Source organism: Monodon monoceros, unplaced genomic scaffold (genome assembly GCF_005190385.1).
Source record: "Monodon monoceros isolate NGI ecotype Baffin Bay Population unplaced genomic scaffold, NGI_Narwhal_1 Super_Scaffold_6, whole genome shotgun sequence".
Taxonomy (NCBI): Eukaryota; Metazoa; Chordata; class Mammalia; order Artiodactyla; family Monodontidae; genus Monodon; species Monodon monoceros.
The window spans coordinates 67193474-67210001 of record NW_021703783.1 but is presented as its reverse complement, the minus strand read 5'-3'; the positions used below and the strand labels follow the sequence as shown (position 1 = coordinate 67210001).

General features: G+C 36.1%; 1 pseudogene; it reads right to left on the bottom strand.

The window, feature by feature from the left end:
- Positions 1–10682: 10682 nt before the first annotated feature.
- Positions 10683–13769, bottom strand: LOC114886184 (annotated as a pseudogene).
- Between the last annotated feature and the right edge of the window lie 2759 nt (positions 13770–16528).

Below are 16528 nucleotides of genomic sequence, written 5' to 3'. Positions count from 1 at the left end.
ACTACAGGCCAATATCACTGATGAACATAGATGCAAAAATCCTCAACAAAATACTAGCAAACAGAATCCAACAGCACATTAAAAGGATCATACACCATGATCAAGTGGGGTTTATTCCAGGAATGCAAGGATTCTTCAATATATGCAAATCTATCAATGTGATAAACCATATTAACAAATTGAAGGAGAAAAACCATATGATCATCTCAATAGATGCAGAGAAAGCTTTCGACAAAATTCAACACCCATTTATGATAAAAACCCTGCAGAAAGTAGGCATAGAGGGAACTTTCCTCAACATAATAAAGGCCATATATGACAAGCCCACAGCAAACATCATCCTCAATGGTGAAAAACTGAAAGCATTTCCACTAAGATCAGGAACAAGACAAGGTTGCCCACTCTCACCACTCTTATTCAACATAGTTTTGGAAGTTTTAGCCACAGCAATCAGAGAAGAAAAGGAAATAAAAGGAATCCAAATCGGAAAAGAAGAAGTAAAGATGTCACTGTTTGCAGATGACATGATACTATACATAGAGAATCCTAAAGATGCTACCAGAAAACTACTAGAGCTAATCAATGAATTTGGTAAAGTAGCAGGATACAAAGTTAATGCACAGAAATCTCTGGCATTCCTATATACTAATGATGAAAAATCTGAAAGTGAAATCAAGAAAACACTCCCATTTACCATTGCAACAAAAAGAATAAAATATCTAGGAATAAACCTACCTAAGGAGACGAAAGACCTGTATGCAGAAAATTATAAGACACTGATGAAAGAAATTAAAGATGATACAAATAGATGGAGAGATATACCATGTTCTTGGATGGGAAGAATCAACATTGTGAAAATGACTCTACTACCCAAAGCAATCTACAGATTCAATGCAATCCCTATCAAACTACCACTGGCATTTTTCACAGAACTAGAACAAAAATTTTCGCAATTTGTATGGAAACACAAAAGACCCCGAATAGCCAAAGCAATCTTGAGAACGAAAAAAGGAGCTGGAGGAATCAGGCTCCCTGACTTCAGACTATAAGACAAAGCTACAGTAATCAAGACACTATGGTACTGGCACAAAAACAGAAAGATAGATCAATGGAACAGGATAGAAAGCCCAGAGATAAACCCACGCACATATGGACACCTTATCTTTGATAAAGGTGGCAGGAATGTACAGTGGAGAAAGGACAGCCTCTTCAATAAATGGTGCTGGGAAAACTGGACAGGTACATGTAAAAGTATGAGATTAGATCACTCCCTAACACCATACACAAAAATAAGCTCAAAATGGATTAAAGACCTAAATGTAAGGCCAGAAACTATCAAACTCTTAGAGGAAAACATAGGCAGAACACTCTATGACATAAATCACAGCAAGATCCTTTCTGACCCACCTCCTAGAGTAATGGAAATAAAAACAAAAATAAACAAATGGGACCTAATGAAACTTCAAAGCTTTTGCACAGCAAAGGAAACCATAATCAAGACCAAAAGACAACCCTCAGAATGGGAGAAAATATTTGCAAATGAAGCAAATGACAAAGGATTAATTTCCAAAATTTATAAGCAGCTCATGCAGCTCAATAACAAAAAAACAAACAACCCAATCCAAAAATGGGCAGAAGACCTAAACAGACATTTCTCCAAAGAAGATATACAGAATGCCAACAAACACATGAAAGAATGCTCAACATCATTAATCATTAGAGAAATGCAAATCAAAACTACAATGAGATATCATCTCACACCAGTCAGAATGGCCATCATCAAAAAATCTACAAACAATAAATGCTGGAGAGGGTGCGGAGAAAAGGGAACACTCTTGCACTGCTGGTGGGAATGTGAATTGGTTCAGCCACTATGGAGAACAGTATGGAGGTTCCTTAAAAAACTACAAATAGAATTACCATATGACCCAGCAATCCCACTACTGGGCATATACCCTGAGAAAACCAAAATTCAAAAAGAGTCATGTACCAAAATGTTCATTGCAGCTCTATTTACAATAGCCCAGAGATGGAAACAACCTAAGCGCCCATCATCGGATGAATGGATAAAGAAGATGTGGCACATATATACAATGGAATATTACTCAGCCTTAAAAAGAAATGAAATTGAGCTATTTGTAATGAGATGGATAGACCTAGAGTCTGTCATACAGAGTGAAGTAAGTCAGAAAGAAAAAGACAAATACCGTATGCTAACACATATATATGGAATTTAAGGGGAAAAAAAAAAATGTCATGAAGAACCTAGGGGTAAGACAGGAATAAAGACGCAGACCTACTGGAGAACGGACTTGAGGATATGGGGAGGGGGAAGGGTGAGCTCTGACAGGGCGAGAGAGAGTCATGGACATATACACACTAACAAACGTAGTAAGGTAGATAGCTAGGGGGAAGCAGCCGCAAGGCACAGGGATATTAGCTCGGTGCTTTGTGACAGCCTGGAGGGGTGGGATAGGGAGAGTGGGAGGGAGGGAGACGCAAGAGGGAAGACATATGGGAACATATGTATATGTATAACTGATTCACTTTGTTATAAAGCAGAAACTAACACACCATTGTAAAGCAATTATACCCCAATAAAGATGTTTAAAAAAAATAAAAATAAAAATAAAAATAATATTCTCCACAGATTCTCAGTAATACTATTTAATAGGTGTAGCTTAATAATTCCAGTACAGTTTTTAGAAATGCTTTGCTGGACTCTTGCATTACAAAGGATATATATTTATCATGGGCTGAATGATGGCCTCCAGCTCCTGTCTTCCAATTGCTTAGTCCAAAATCCTTGGCAAAATTCTTTACCCATGTCTTATTCTCATTCCTTTATCTGGTCCATCTGCAAGTCCTACTACCTCTACCTTCAAAATATATTCAGAATCTAGCCATTTCTTACCACCTCACTGCTATCTTCCTGATCTAATCCACCATCATCCCTCACCTGGATTATTCTGTAGCTTCCTAATTGATGAGGCTTCTTCCACCTTTGTTCTCCTTTCCTCCCCTCAGTCTATTATCAATACAATAGCTAGAGTAATTCTGTTAAAAGTCAGATCATGCCACTCTTATGTTCAAATGATTCCAATGCTTTTCCCTCTTATTCTGAATAAAAACCTAAATCCTGACACAATTTACAAGGCCCTGTGTGATCTGATCCCTGCAAACCCTGTATTTCTCTCACCTCATCTTCTACTATTCTCACCTCCTTTCCTCTTCTCCAGTCATGCTGACATCTCAGAGAACACCACTTTCTTGCCTCAAAGATATTTCCTTTGCCAGAAATGCTCTTTGCCTTATACTTGCTTGGCTCTAGTTCCTTCAGGACTTTACTCTCGAATCCACTTTCTCAGTGAGCTCTTCTTGGGGAACATCTACATTTTCAGCTCTCAGATACTGTACCTCTAACCCCCCTCCTTGTTTTATTATTCCCTATAGTATTTATCAGTATCAAATGTAGTATACTTTGAACTTATTACTATCATTTGTTTTCTTCTCATGCCCACCTAGGACGTGAGCCTCATAAAAGCAGGGACTTTTAGTGTTTTGTTTGTAACTAAATCAGCAGTGTCCATAAAACTGCCCTGCATGAGGTCACTGAACAATAAATATTTAATTTCTTATTAACGTAAAGTCAACTTCTCTGAGTGAGTTTTAGAAAGTGGTCTGCCTATGAGACTTTTGTTGTATCTTATCAATCCACTTTCAAACATGTATTACCACTGCTGCTGTTTCTGGTCTTGGCTTTCTCATCTCTCTGCAGAATTACTGCATGCAGCAGCCTGTAAGTTGTCTCCCTGCTTTTCACAATGTAGCCAATGTGCTCTTTAGTGAAAGCAAATCTGGTCGTGTCCATCCTACTAAATATTCTTCAGTGGTTTTAATCCTGTGTTGTCACTATAAGGTCACCAGTCTCCCTCCATTCAAGGAGGAATATTGAAAAGATGTAAATAGGAACAATGTATTATGGTATGGGATGAACTTGGATCTACATAAAATGACTGAAAAAGGAATTATTTACAAACTTTATTACTGTAGTTCTTGTTAGTACAAAATGTTTATGTCATAATTCATGGCAAGTTACAAATGTGTAGAGAAAATAACATTGAGAACTGGGGTCTTAATAACTCAAAGGAAAGAAAATGCTTTCTATTGCTTTTCTTTTTGTGGAGTTGAATGACTTGAATCATTTCTGTTTTCCATGCATGATGTTTTGACCAGCTGCAGGAATTAGGGGTGTAACCTGTGGTCTTGGATCAACTTAAAAGTAATTAACTTTTTAAAATACCTGCAATCTTAATTTTATTTCATTTTGAAATACCTGCAAGCTAAGCAACACAGGTGATTCATATTTTTGACTGATTATGTGGTTTATACCTAATCCCTTCTAAATTTGTCAAACTGCAAACTTAATGTATGGGAATGCTATATAATCTTTTAATTTTATATAGTAAAGATCCCAGAGCTAGAACCTAAGCTGTGTCTATACTGAATATTTAGGTGATTCTGGGTAGATATAAGTAGCCCTGGATAGTTTCATTGGCAGGGATTTTATTTGCCTGTGAACACTGTGAGATAGGTAAAAACTGGAAAGAAAGTGCTTTGGGACTTGAATAAAAGACAGTACAAAGATCTTGATAGAAAGATCTTGATAATGTGAGATGTCTATTTTGCAGATAAATTCCAGAATTGGAAAAGGTTGTTTTTCCTCATGTCAGTATAGAGAATATAGCATAGGGGAGGAATATCTTTATTAGTGTGGGTAAAGAGAGCATGCATTGGGCAAATACTGTTTGCCTGTTGAACACTGCTCCCTATTCCAGAAGGAACTCTCCCCTTTCTGGTGGGAATAGCTCCTCCTCCACTCCATCCTCAGGTAGTACTGGGATATTTCCATCATGGAAACCCAACCCATTATCCACAGGAATGGGTACAGACTCATGTCAGGTAAATCAACATTTTTCCCCAAGGATTTTTGTAATTAGAATTAAAGAAAAAAGGGCCGTTACTCTCTGATGGTGAAATGAATGAAATTCCTAGAGCTGCCAGGTAAAAGTCTCTGATGTCTTAAAAGAATTAGCTTTGTTAAGATAAAGCCAACCTACAGAGAAAGAAAACAAAAAGAAAGAAGGAGAAAATGTGTGAAAGAGAAAGACTGGATGATGGTGGCATTAGAGTTCTCTTAATTGTTTCAGTTTTAGCACAATCTCTGGCTTTCTTGTAGTTCTGGTTTTTTTTTAAGGAAGCCAGTGATCTTTCTTTTTTTTTCTGAGCTGATTTTAATTGAGTTTCTGATGCTTTTACCAGTAGAGATCTAACCAATACAAGGTCTAACTAACATGATTATTTTTCCTCCAGAATAATGGAGAGGAGAGAACAGAATGCAAACCAGAATAGATGGTAAGAGCTCATAATAGGCACAGTTTCAGGGTACAGGCGTCTGGATTTGTTACCATAAACTTCTGATGACTCCAATTTATTTTTCTCTTTATTTTATTTCATTGTTAATGCCTTGATAAATTTCTCAGATTTTGAGTATATATTCTTTTCGGGTCCTTGAAGACATGGTATTGGTAATGACTCCTAAGAATAACAGTTCTACTCAAAATTCCTTTTACTTGTAGAGGTAGAAGATGAGGGGAATTTCACCTTCTAGGACAAATTTGAGATGAAAAGAGGAATTCTTGATTTAAGGAATATAAGAACAGAATTCTGAGGCAGATTTCTTGGGAGCAGAAATAGCAGGAAAGGTCAAAGTAACCTTGAACCTGAAATAGTTAAACAAATATTGATATCATAATTGTAGCAAAAACAAGATTATAGACTTGGCTTGAAATTTTCCATAATAAATTTGAGTTGTCCAGCTCATAACAGAATAGTTCTTATATTGAATAATGTAGCTAAAAGTTAGGTGAGTATAAGTCTGTAACCCAGAGTATAATGTCCTTTGGGTCCCTTTCAGGCTTGTAAGAGTGCACATGGTTTAGTGAATATTTATACACCTCTACTCATTTCTTTGCAGTCATGACTATGATAAATTGGGAAAATAGTGATAATTCTAGTGATTCAGACTTGGTTCTAGAGTTCTAATGACATGTGAATTTTAGTATGGCCTTTTGAGAGACTGCACATGATATTCTTGTAGGCATGAGTGGTGAGGGAAAGTGATGAGGTTGGAAGAAAACAGGTTCTGGAGTCAGTTTGCCTTGGTTAGAGTCCTGGCTCAGCTACTTACTGATGGTACAACTTTGGGAAAGTTACTTAAACTGTGTGACTCAGTTTTCTAATCTGTAAAATGGGGATGACAATATTACATCCTCATGGGTTGTTGTGATCATTAAGTGAAGCAACACATAGGGTTCTTGGAGCTGTTTTCAACACACAGAGAGTTCAAACCATATTTGACAATAAAATACTCAGATGGACTTAACGCCCAGATCCCAATAGTGTTAAATCTATGTGAAAGGTCTGCTTCTTGACCAAGATATATAATGATAAATAGGGTTGGATACAGATAACATGTTAATTGAAATTTATTGATGAGAAAATACTGGGAATATCATTGACATACAAAATTGAAGATATTGACTGAAAGATAATCCTAGGTGGTTAAAACTACAGGGGGAAAAATCTGAGAATGTTATATTTAAGATAGAAATTTTTCCAACATCAAAGTAAAAGAATGAATTATTTTTAAAAATCTTTACAAGCTCAATATTGAAAAGGTGCAAAAAAATAAAAGTATATGTAGGAAAGATTTAAAGAAGAGTTTTGTTCGACTGCAAATATAATGAGTCAGTGACATAGTGAAGATGTCCACCAAACTAACTAATAGCATAGATACAGTGTCCAGAACATGGGAGGTAAGAGTTTTGCTTTACTCTGTGCTTGTCAGGCCACATCTAGAATAATACACACAGTTCTTTAAGAGAAATACATTTGAAAACCATGATATATAAGGGAGTCCTATAAAAATTAAAGAAGTTTAGCTTTGTAAAAAAGAGATTTCAGGGTAAAATGATATTTGCCTAACTTAAAGAACTCTAAATTAAATAACAATTAGACTTATTTTATGCAGCTCTCGAAAGCATATTTTATATATGATTAATGAACGAGGCTTAGGGGAAAGTATTTTCCATTTTAATATGTCAATTTCTGTCTTCTCAAATGCCACCCAGTTTCTAAACCAATGTTGTTTAAGTCAGAAAGTGTATTAAGATTTCTGCTTGAATGACGAGTGCATTTTAGAATAGTGAGCCTACCATATTCTTTTAAGTGTCTGGCACACCTGACATGAGCTCTGAGTAATTTTATGCCCTCCTAGTGGTTTTTCAGGGAACCCAGTGTCTATTCTGTCTTTTGGTAACAATACCTTGATGTACCTTTGATGTACCCCTCCCACAGTCTCAATTCGCTGTGCTTTTTATGAGGTCGACTCAACAACATACCCTGGGTATGGGCACTGTGATTGGCTTAGGGATGATCATATGTCCCAATTTTGTCCAGTAACACTTAGACACAGAATATTATGTTTGAATTGCTGGAAGAAGATAATTGTGTCTTCCTTAACTCTCCCCCACCCCCATCACACACATACACACAAAATGTACTTGTCTGGGAAGCTACTGTCTTTTCATTAAATCTTTGACAGAAGCCAACAAGAAAGAGAGCAGAATTAAGATGTTTTCTTAGAGTGGGTCCTAGTAATATAATTTGAAACTCTGGTACTAGTATAACCACGGATATTTAACTTTTGTGAGCCAACGAATTCCCTTTTTTATTTATTTTTAAATTTGCTTAAACTTATATGTTGAAATAATTATAAATTCACATAAAATTGCAAAAATTGTACAGAGAGATTCCTTGTACCCATCACCCAGCTTCTCTCAATGGTGACATCTTACATAATTATAGTGCATTATCAAAACCAGGAAATTGATTGGTATAGTAGAATTAACCAAACTATAGACCTTGCTCAAATTTTACTGTATTTTGCATGCACTCATTATTTTATGCTGTTGTGTGTAAGTCTATGTTATTTTTCCATATGTATAGATTTATATAACCATCATTATAATCAACATAAAGAACCATCATTACATCATTACATCCCTACAAAGCGACTCTCTCATGCTGCCTCCTTTCTAATCATGCTCTTAATCCATGGCAACCACTTGTGCATTCTCTTTCTCTATAATTTTGTCATTCTGAGAACATTATATAAATGGAATCAGACAGTATGTAACTTTTTGAGATCGGTTCCCCTTTTATTAAAGCCTTTTGAGATTAGATCCCTTTTGCATTAAATATTTATTATTTATTTAGGTCTTGTGTCACTTCCATCTATGTTCCAGTTGCATTAATCCTCAAGGCAGAATTTTTTTTTTAAACCTCTATTGTGTTTGCTCATTCAGTGTAACTGAAATTCCTGCTCTGCTTCTTTAGTTAGCTTCAGTCCCCCCACCGGAAATGAAATCTTACCCCGAAATCCAGCTGTGTGTCTGAGATCTCAACTGGCTTGGCTCTTCCCCGCCTCCTGCCTCCCCCTTAGGAGCTGCAGCTCTCAAACATCCAACCAGTGTATGGAATCCTAGAAAGTCATAGGCCAGTTGTCAGCTTAACACTGTCACTTTTCAAAGTTCAATTTTGGCAACTCTTAGTAAAGTATGATTTCTGAATTTTTGAATAGATTCTTTTCACAAGAAGAAATAGGAAAACTTAATTGAATAGCCCTATATCTGTTAATGAAAAATGAATTCAAACATAAAAGAAAATCCCAGGGTCATAGCCCATCCCCAGTAAATATTATTATTAAACATATAAGAAAGAGATAGGAGGAGAGAACATTTTCCTACTTGTCTGTAACATCAACACAAACTTGATAATGAATTCTAAAAACGACATCATGAAAAATATTATGGAGTCATATACCTTGTGAATATAGATGCAAAAATATTTAACAAAATAGCAAATTGAATCCAGCAATATTTATATACAAACATAAAAATATATCATGAACAGGTTGGATATGTTCCATCAATATAAAGTTGGTTTAATATTTGAAAATCAAACAAACTCACTACGTTAACATAACAAAAAGTAAAATACATGAGCATCTTGATAGATACAGAAAAAGTATTAAAAAAACATTCAACTGCCATTCATGATAAATGAATGTACTCAGTATACAAGGAAGAGAAAGATTTTCAATCTCATAAGGGACATTTATGAAAAACCTATAGTTAACACACTTAATGGTAAAAAATGGAACATTTCCACTTCAAGATTGAGAAATGTGGTGAATATGTTTACTTTTGCTACCTCTATTCAACACTGAGTTGGAAATACTAGTGTGAGGTAAGGAAAAGAAATAAAAGACCATTCAGATTAAAACAAAAGAAGTAAAATTGTCATTATACACAGATCACATTATGTTTATGTAGAAAACCCCCAATACTAATTCCCAAAGGAATCTTAAAAGAAAACCTACTAGAACAGTGAACTTAGCACAGAATACAAAGTTAATACACAAAAATTAATTGTATTTCTATGTATTAGCAACAGAAAACTAGGAAATCAAATTTAAAACACAGCATTCAAGGACAGGAAATACTTAACAAAACATATGAAAATCCTTCTACTATAAACTACAAAATATTGATGAGAAAAGAGGGAAGACCAGAATAAATGAAGAGATACATAATGTTTGTGCATGTTCGTGCATTATAAGACAAATTGTTAAGAAACCAATTCTTCAAAATGTCTGTATAGGTTCTATGTAATTATCTTCAAAAGCCAATTAGTATTTTTTATATAAATCAGAGCCTGGCTTTAGAATTTATAGGAAATACAAAGATTCTAGAATTGACAAAACAATCTTGAAGAAGAACAAAGTTGTTAGACCTTCACTTCCTGATTTCAAGACTTAAAGTTATAGCAGTCAGGACAGTATGGTATTAAAATAAGTACACACAAGGTGATCAGAATAGAAAGTCTAGAAATATAAAGATGTATTAACAGTCAGTTTTTGTTTTTTGTTTTCTTCCCCAGGAGAAACAGCTTTATTTGGACTGAGAGTTGGAGAGTGAGAGCAGGACCTGAGATAGCATCCTGAGCTAAGAGGTAGAGATCAGTTTCCAAAATGGCAGTCAGAGCTCATCAGCCAAATGGACTCCACTTCCCAGCAGCCTTGCAGTGAGTGCAATCAATAAAAGGCCTGCTGGGAAATGTTTATTTGCCACTAAATCATCCAAGCATGCCACAATTACAAGAAAGGTACAGGTCGTTTTTTTCTTTCCATAATTAAATTTCCACAGCATCTCCCCAATCATAAGTATTACAAAAGAAAGTAAAAAAATCACATTTTACAGATCTTAGACTTGTCTCAGCATTTACCTCAAATCTCACCATCTTCAAAATATAGTTCTGAAAAATTCACCAGCTAAAAGTTTTATCTAAGCAGTGGGAAGACAGCCTTCGCTAGCCCATGGCAATTCTTCTCCCGTTTTCCCTAGCCAGTTAGGGTTGAACAGCAGAGAGAGGCTTAGATTGCAGGGATGGCGGGGGGAGGGACACAAGGGCTAATTTCCCCCAGTACAAGATGGCATCTGAAACTTGATGGGAGAGCAGAACTGGAGAGACTTCAGGGAAGGGTTCAGGCCCTGTATTCAGTCAGAGTCACTGCTGGAAGAGGAAGAGCAGGAGGAGGAAAGCTTGCCATGTTTGTGGTGTTTCTGCTTCTTTTTATGAGCTTTTTAAATTTTCTTTTGCATCTTCTTGTCAATCACCATTCCTGGTCCTACCTTGCCAGGAGTCAACGGATTCACAGGACACATGCCAGGGGCAGGTGGTGGGTATTGAGGGGGGTAGGGACCTGAGGGTTGGCATCCTGATACCCTTGTTGTGGCACAGAATGACAGGGCCCACCAGGGGGAAAGGCTGGATTCCCCTGGGGTGCTCCTGGGGGAGTGGGAAAGGGGTCTGGAGGAAAGGTAGGGGTGGCAGGTGGTAGATGGGCAGGATTGCAACCTCCAGGGTACCCGACATTAGGGGAGTGTGGATATGGTCCTGGCTGCCCGGCATTGGGGTTCCATATGTTCAGGTATTTCCTCCAGCCCAGGAATGGAAAAAGAAGGAAACTGAGGAATCCAGGTGTCCTGTCACCTTTACACCACTGCTTCAACAGTCAGTTTTGAACAAAGGTAACAATATAATTCAATGGGGGAGAGAAAAGTTCCTGACCAAGTGGATATCCATATGGAAAAAACAAAAACAAACCCCAAAACTTTGATTCCCCTTGCACTTCACTCACATACATATTTTATTCAAGAAGGATCATAGGCATAAATATAAAGCTAAAACTATATGTCTTATAGACAAAATACATGAGAAATTTTTCAAGAACTTTGGGTAGGCAAAGATTTCTCAGGTAAGACACAGAAGGCAAAAACCATACAAGAAAATATTTATAAATTATAGTTCATCAACTTAAAAATTTTGTTATCAAAAGAAATAGTTAACATAAATGAAAAGGTAAGCCAAAAAATGGGAGAAAATATTATAGTATATATGTATCTAATAAAAGACATATCTAGTATATATAAAGAATATGGAAGGGTATAATATAAGAATATATATAACATATAAATAATATAGAAAGAACTCCTATAACTCAATACTAAAAAGACAAATAACCCAATTAAAAAATGAGCAGAGCTTTAAACAACAAGACAAATATGCAAGTAGCCAATAAGCACAAGAAAAAGTGCCCAATTTTATTAGTTCTCAGGGAAATTCTAATTAAAACTGCCATGAGATACCATTTCCCACCTTTAGAATGGCTAAGATTAAAAGTGTTTTTAGGGATGTAATGTACAGCATATTGACTATAATTAATAATACTCTATTGCAGGGCTTCCCTGGTGGTGCAGTGGTTAAGAATCTGCCTGCTAATGCAGGGGACATGGGTTCGAGCCCTGGTCCGGGAAGATCCCACATGCCACGGAGCAACTAAGCCCTGTGCACCACAACTACTGAGCCTCCACTCTACAGCCTGCGACCCACAACTACTGAGCCCGCACGCCACAACTACTGAAACCCGCGCACCTAGGGGCCGTGCTCCACAACAAGAGAAGCCACCACCGTGAGAAGCCCGCACACCGCAACCAAGAGTAGCCCCTGCTCGCCACAACTAGAGAAACCCCGTGCGCAGCAACAAAGACCCAATTCAGGCAAAAATAAAAATAAATAAAATAAAATAAATAAAAAAATACTCTATTGTATATTTGAATGTTGCTAAGAATAGAACTTAAAAGTTCTCATCACAAGAAAAAAATATGTTAACTATGTTTGGTGATGGATGTTAACTAGACTTATTGTGATGCTCATTTCACAACATATACAGATATCAAATCATTATATTATATACCTGAAACCAATATAATGTTATACGTCAATTATATCTCAATTTTTAAAAAAGTGTTTGTAATGGCATGGAACAATTAGAACCCTCAGAGATTGATAACTGGGAGTACAAAATGGTGCAACCGCTTTAGAAAAGAGTTGTCTAGTTTCTTGAAAAGCTAAAAATAAATCCTAGCAATTCTACTTCTAGAAAAAAATAAAAATTTGAAAAAGACTTGTATAGAATGCTCATAACAACCTCTTTTGTAATAAATAAAAACTGAAAGCATCCCAAATATTCATCAGCTGGGAAATGGACAAATTGTGACATAGTCACAGAGTGGAACACAACTGAGCAATAAAGATAACTGAACTGCTGATACATGCAACAAAATGGGTAAATCACATGAACATAATTTTGAATGAAAATAAAACAGACTCAAAAGAGTATATACTCTGTAATTGTATGTAGATACTGTTCAAGGACAAGGAAGACCCTTCTGTGGTGAAAGAAACCATGGTAGGCTCAGTGCTAGGATTAGGAAGACCTGACTGGAAGCCAGCAGGAGGGAACTCTATCTTGATTGAGGCACTCAATACTTGGGTATATATGTATTCATCAAAATTCATTACACCTAAGATATGTGGTATTACTGTCATTTAAATTATATATCAATAAAAAATTGAAACCTAAGAAAAAGTTTTCTCAAATACTGACAACTTCCTAAATCAGTACATATTCAATGTATATCTTTAGACACACTGTGATTTGTATTTTTGCCTGTCTATTTTGAATACCATTCTTCTTTATATCAACGTCAGTTCCCCAAGGTTTAGTAACTCCCAGTTCCAACCTTTCTCCATTTCTAACTGGTCGTCTGTTGAGGTCTCAGACTATTTCAACAATAATTCTGCCCAAGTAATAGAAATAAGGACTCATTAGCTATAACTAAGTGTATAGAAACTTACTTGCAAGTGTGATGAGTTCCCCATTACACTGGATATTCAATAAGGTCAGATAGTCATTTTATTCAGTAGATGTTTTGTAATACCTGTTATATGCCTGTTGCTGTCCTAGGCATTTAGTTGTATAGCTTCAATAAATCAGGAGTTAATAGCTTGCAGCTGTACTTTTAAAATTTAGTCTTTTTCTTTTTCTTGCATTTCTTAGCTGCAATGATGATTGTACTTACATATACAATGGGAATAAAACCGCAGGGCAGGGTTTTCGTCCTGGTCATTTTTATGATCAGCAGTTCCTTCAAAGTGACCAATTTACTGGTAATTTACATCATTTTTGGGAACAAGACAAATGAATCAATCTCATTATATTCTTTGTCACATACCGGCATGATCTATGATTGTGAAAAATTTTTGTATAAAATACTTCACTGAAACCAGAAAAAAAATCACTATCTTCAATGTAAACTCTTCACATTAGGTCATGTGTTATTCATCTGATAAAATGAATCAGAATATTTTCATTCATAAATGCAATATAGCTAAAATAAACACAAAGCTGTCAAAATCTACAATAAAATATGTAGGGTCTCCCCTCTATTTTGTTAATTCAGAAATATTTTATATTTCTTTGGATGTATACATACTATATTTATCTAATCTATTCTTGTCTTGAAATCAAAGATATTATAAAATATAGGCTTTTATTATTGCTACAACTATTAAATTAATCTACTAATAAGTTCTGTGATAAAATTCATTACTTAACTTATTCAAATAATCAGAGCTGTCAAAATTATCAACTTAGTAAGCAAAACCTTTGTTTGCCAACTTATTACCTAAATTAGATGAGATTAATATAAAATTTTAGTTATATTTTTCAACAGCTCTCAACACATGCATTTTCTTTCACCGAATTTTGTTTTTCTAATGTTAATATGCTCTATATCAAATGCCTTCTTATAAGACTTAAAGCAAATACTAGCTAAAGAATTCTGTGTTTGCCAAATTCTGAATAGGAAATAGAAAGATTAGAGTTATTTAGAAGTATTTAATTTTATAAACTTCAAAGTAATTTATAGTCAATGGAAACAGTGTCAACTTTTTATCTATTGTGAAACTATCTAATTGCATAACAGGTTTGCTAGTACATTGTGATTCAACACAGTTTAAGAGAAAATTTGTAAATATATTTTTATAAATTCCCAGCTAATTATTAAAGATATAATATCATAAAAACTATTTATAAATGTAAATTCATGTTTCATTCTGTTTGCCTAAATTATTCTCTTGGGAAAAAATGTCTTCCATACCTTAAACAAAATATTTAAGCTTCCATTTTAAGATCTGCTTGTCAGAGGTGAAATTAAGCATGATTATTTTAGTTCCATTAAAAAGGCATTTTGACAAAAATGCTGAAGGGATCCATGGGATAACAGGCTGAACTCTAACAGCATCTGTTACAGAGCTCTAAACCCTCATGATTAAAACTGGGGCAACAGTTCCAAAATCGATAGAGCAAGCAGGATCAGAGAATGAGACATGAGATGCTCTGTGGCTTCATCCGGGCCGCTCTGGATGTCTGTGGGAGGCAAGCCAATCTGTACACTTCCCTGGGGCACTGTGACCTGGAGCTGAGAGAAACCCTTTGCCTTCAGCTGTGGAGTTGTGATAAGCAGTGTGGCTGACAGGGTCTTGGTGCTCCAGCCGGGTGTCAGGCCTGAGCCTCTGAGGTGGGAGAGCCAAGTTCAGGATATTGGTCCACCAGGGACCTCCTGGCCCCAAATAATATCAATTGGCGAGAGCTCTCCCAGAGATCTCTGTCTCAACATTAAGATGCAGCTCCACTCAATGACCAGCAAGTGCCAGTATGGACACCCCATGCCAAACAAAGAGCAAGACAAGAACACAACCCCACCCATTAGCAGAGAGGCTGCCTAAAATCATAAAAAGTTCAAAGACACCCAAAAAAACCCCACCAGACATGGTCCTGCCCACCAGAAAGACAAGATCCATCCTCATCCACCAGAACACAGGCACCAGTCCCCTCCATCAGGAAGCCTACACAAACCACTGAACCAACCTTACTCACTGGGGGCAGACACTAAAAACAACGGGAACTACGAACCTGCAGCCTGTGAAAAGGAGACCCCAAACACAGTAAGTTAAGCAAAAGGAGAAGACAAAGAAACACACAGCAGATGAAGGAGCAAGGTAAAAACTCGCCAGACCAAACAAATGAAGAGGAAATAGGCAGTCAACCTGAAAAAGAATTCAGAGTAATGACAGTAAAGCTGATCCAAAATCTTGAACCAGAATGGAGAAAACACAAGAAACATTTAACAAGGAACTAGAACTAAACAGCAAACAAACAGTGATGAACAACACAATAAATGAAATTAAAAATTATCTAGAAGGAATCAGTAGCAGAATAACTGAGGCATAAGAACACATAAGTGACCTGGAAGATAAAATAGTGGAAATAACTGCCACAGAGCAGAATAAAGAAAAAAAATTGAAGACAGTCTCAGAGACCTCAGGGATAACATTAAATGCACCAACATTTGAATTATAGGAGTCCTAGAAGAAGAAGAGAAAAAGAAAGGGACTGAGAAAGTATTTGAAGAGATTATAGTTGAAAATCTCCCTAATATGGAAAAGGAAATAGTCAAACAAGTCCAGGAAGCACAGAGAGTCCCATACAGGATAAATCCAAGGAGAAACACACCAAGACACATGTTAAAAAAACTATCAAAATTAAATACAAAGAAAAAATATTAAAAGCATCAAGGGAAAAGCAACAAATAACACACAAGGGAATCCCCATAACATTAACAGCTGATCTTGCAGTAGAAACTCAGCAAGCCAGAAGGGAGTGGCAGGACATATTTAAGGTGATGAAAGGGAAAAACCTACAACCAAGATTACTCTACCCAGCAAGGATCTCATTCAGATTTGATGGAGAAATCAAAAGCTTTACAGACAAGCAAAAGCTAAGAGAATTCAGCACCACCAAACAAGCTTTACAACAAATGCTAAAGGAACTTCTCTAGCAGGGAACACCAGAGAAGGAAAAGACCTACAAAAACAAATCCAAAACAATTAAGAAAATGGTAACAGGAACATACATATCAATAATTACCTTAAATGT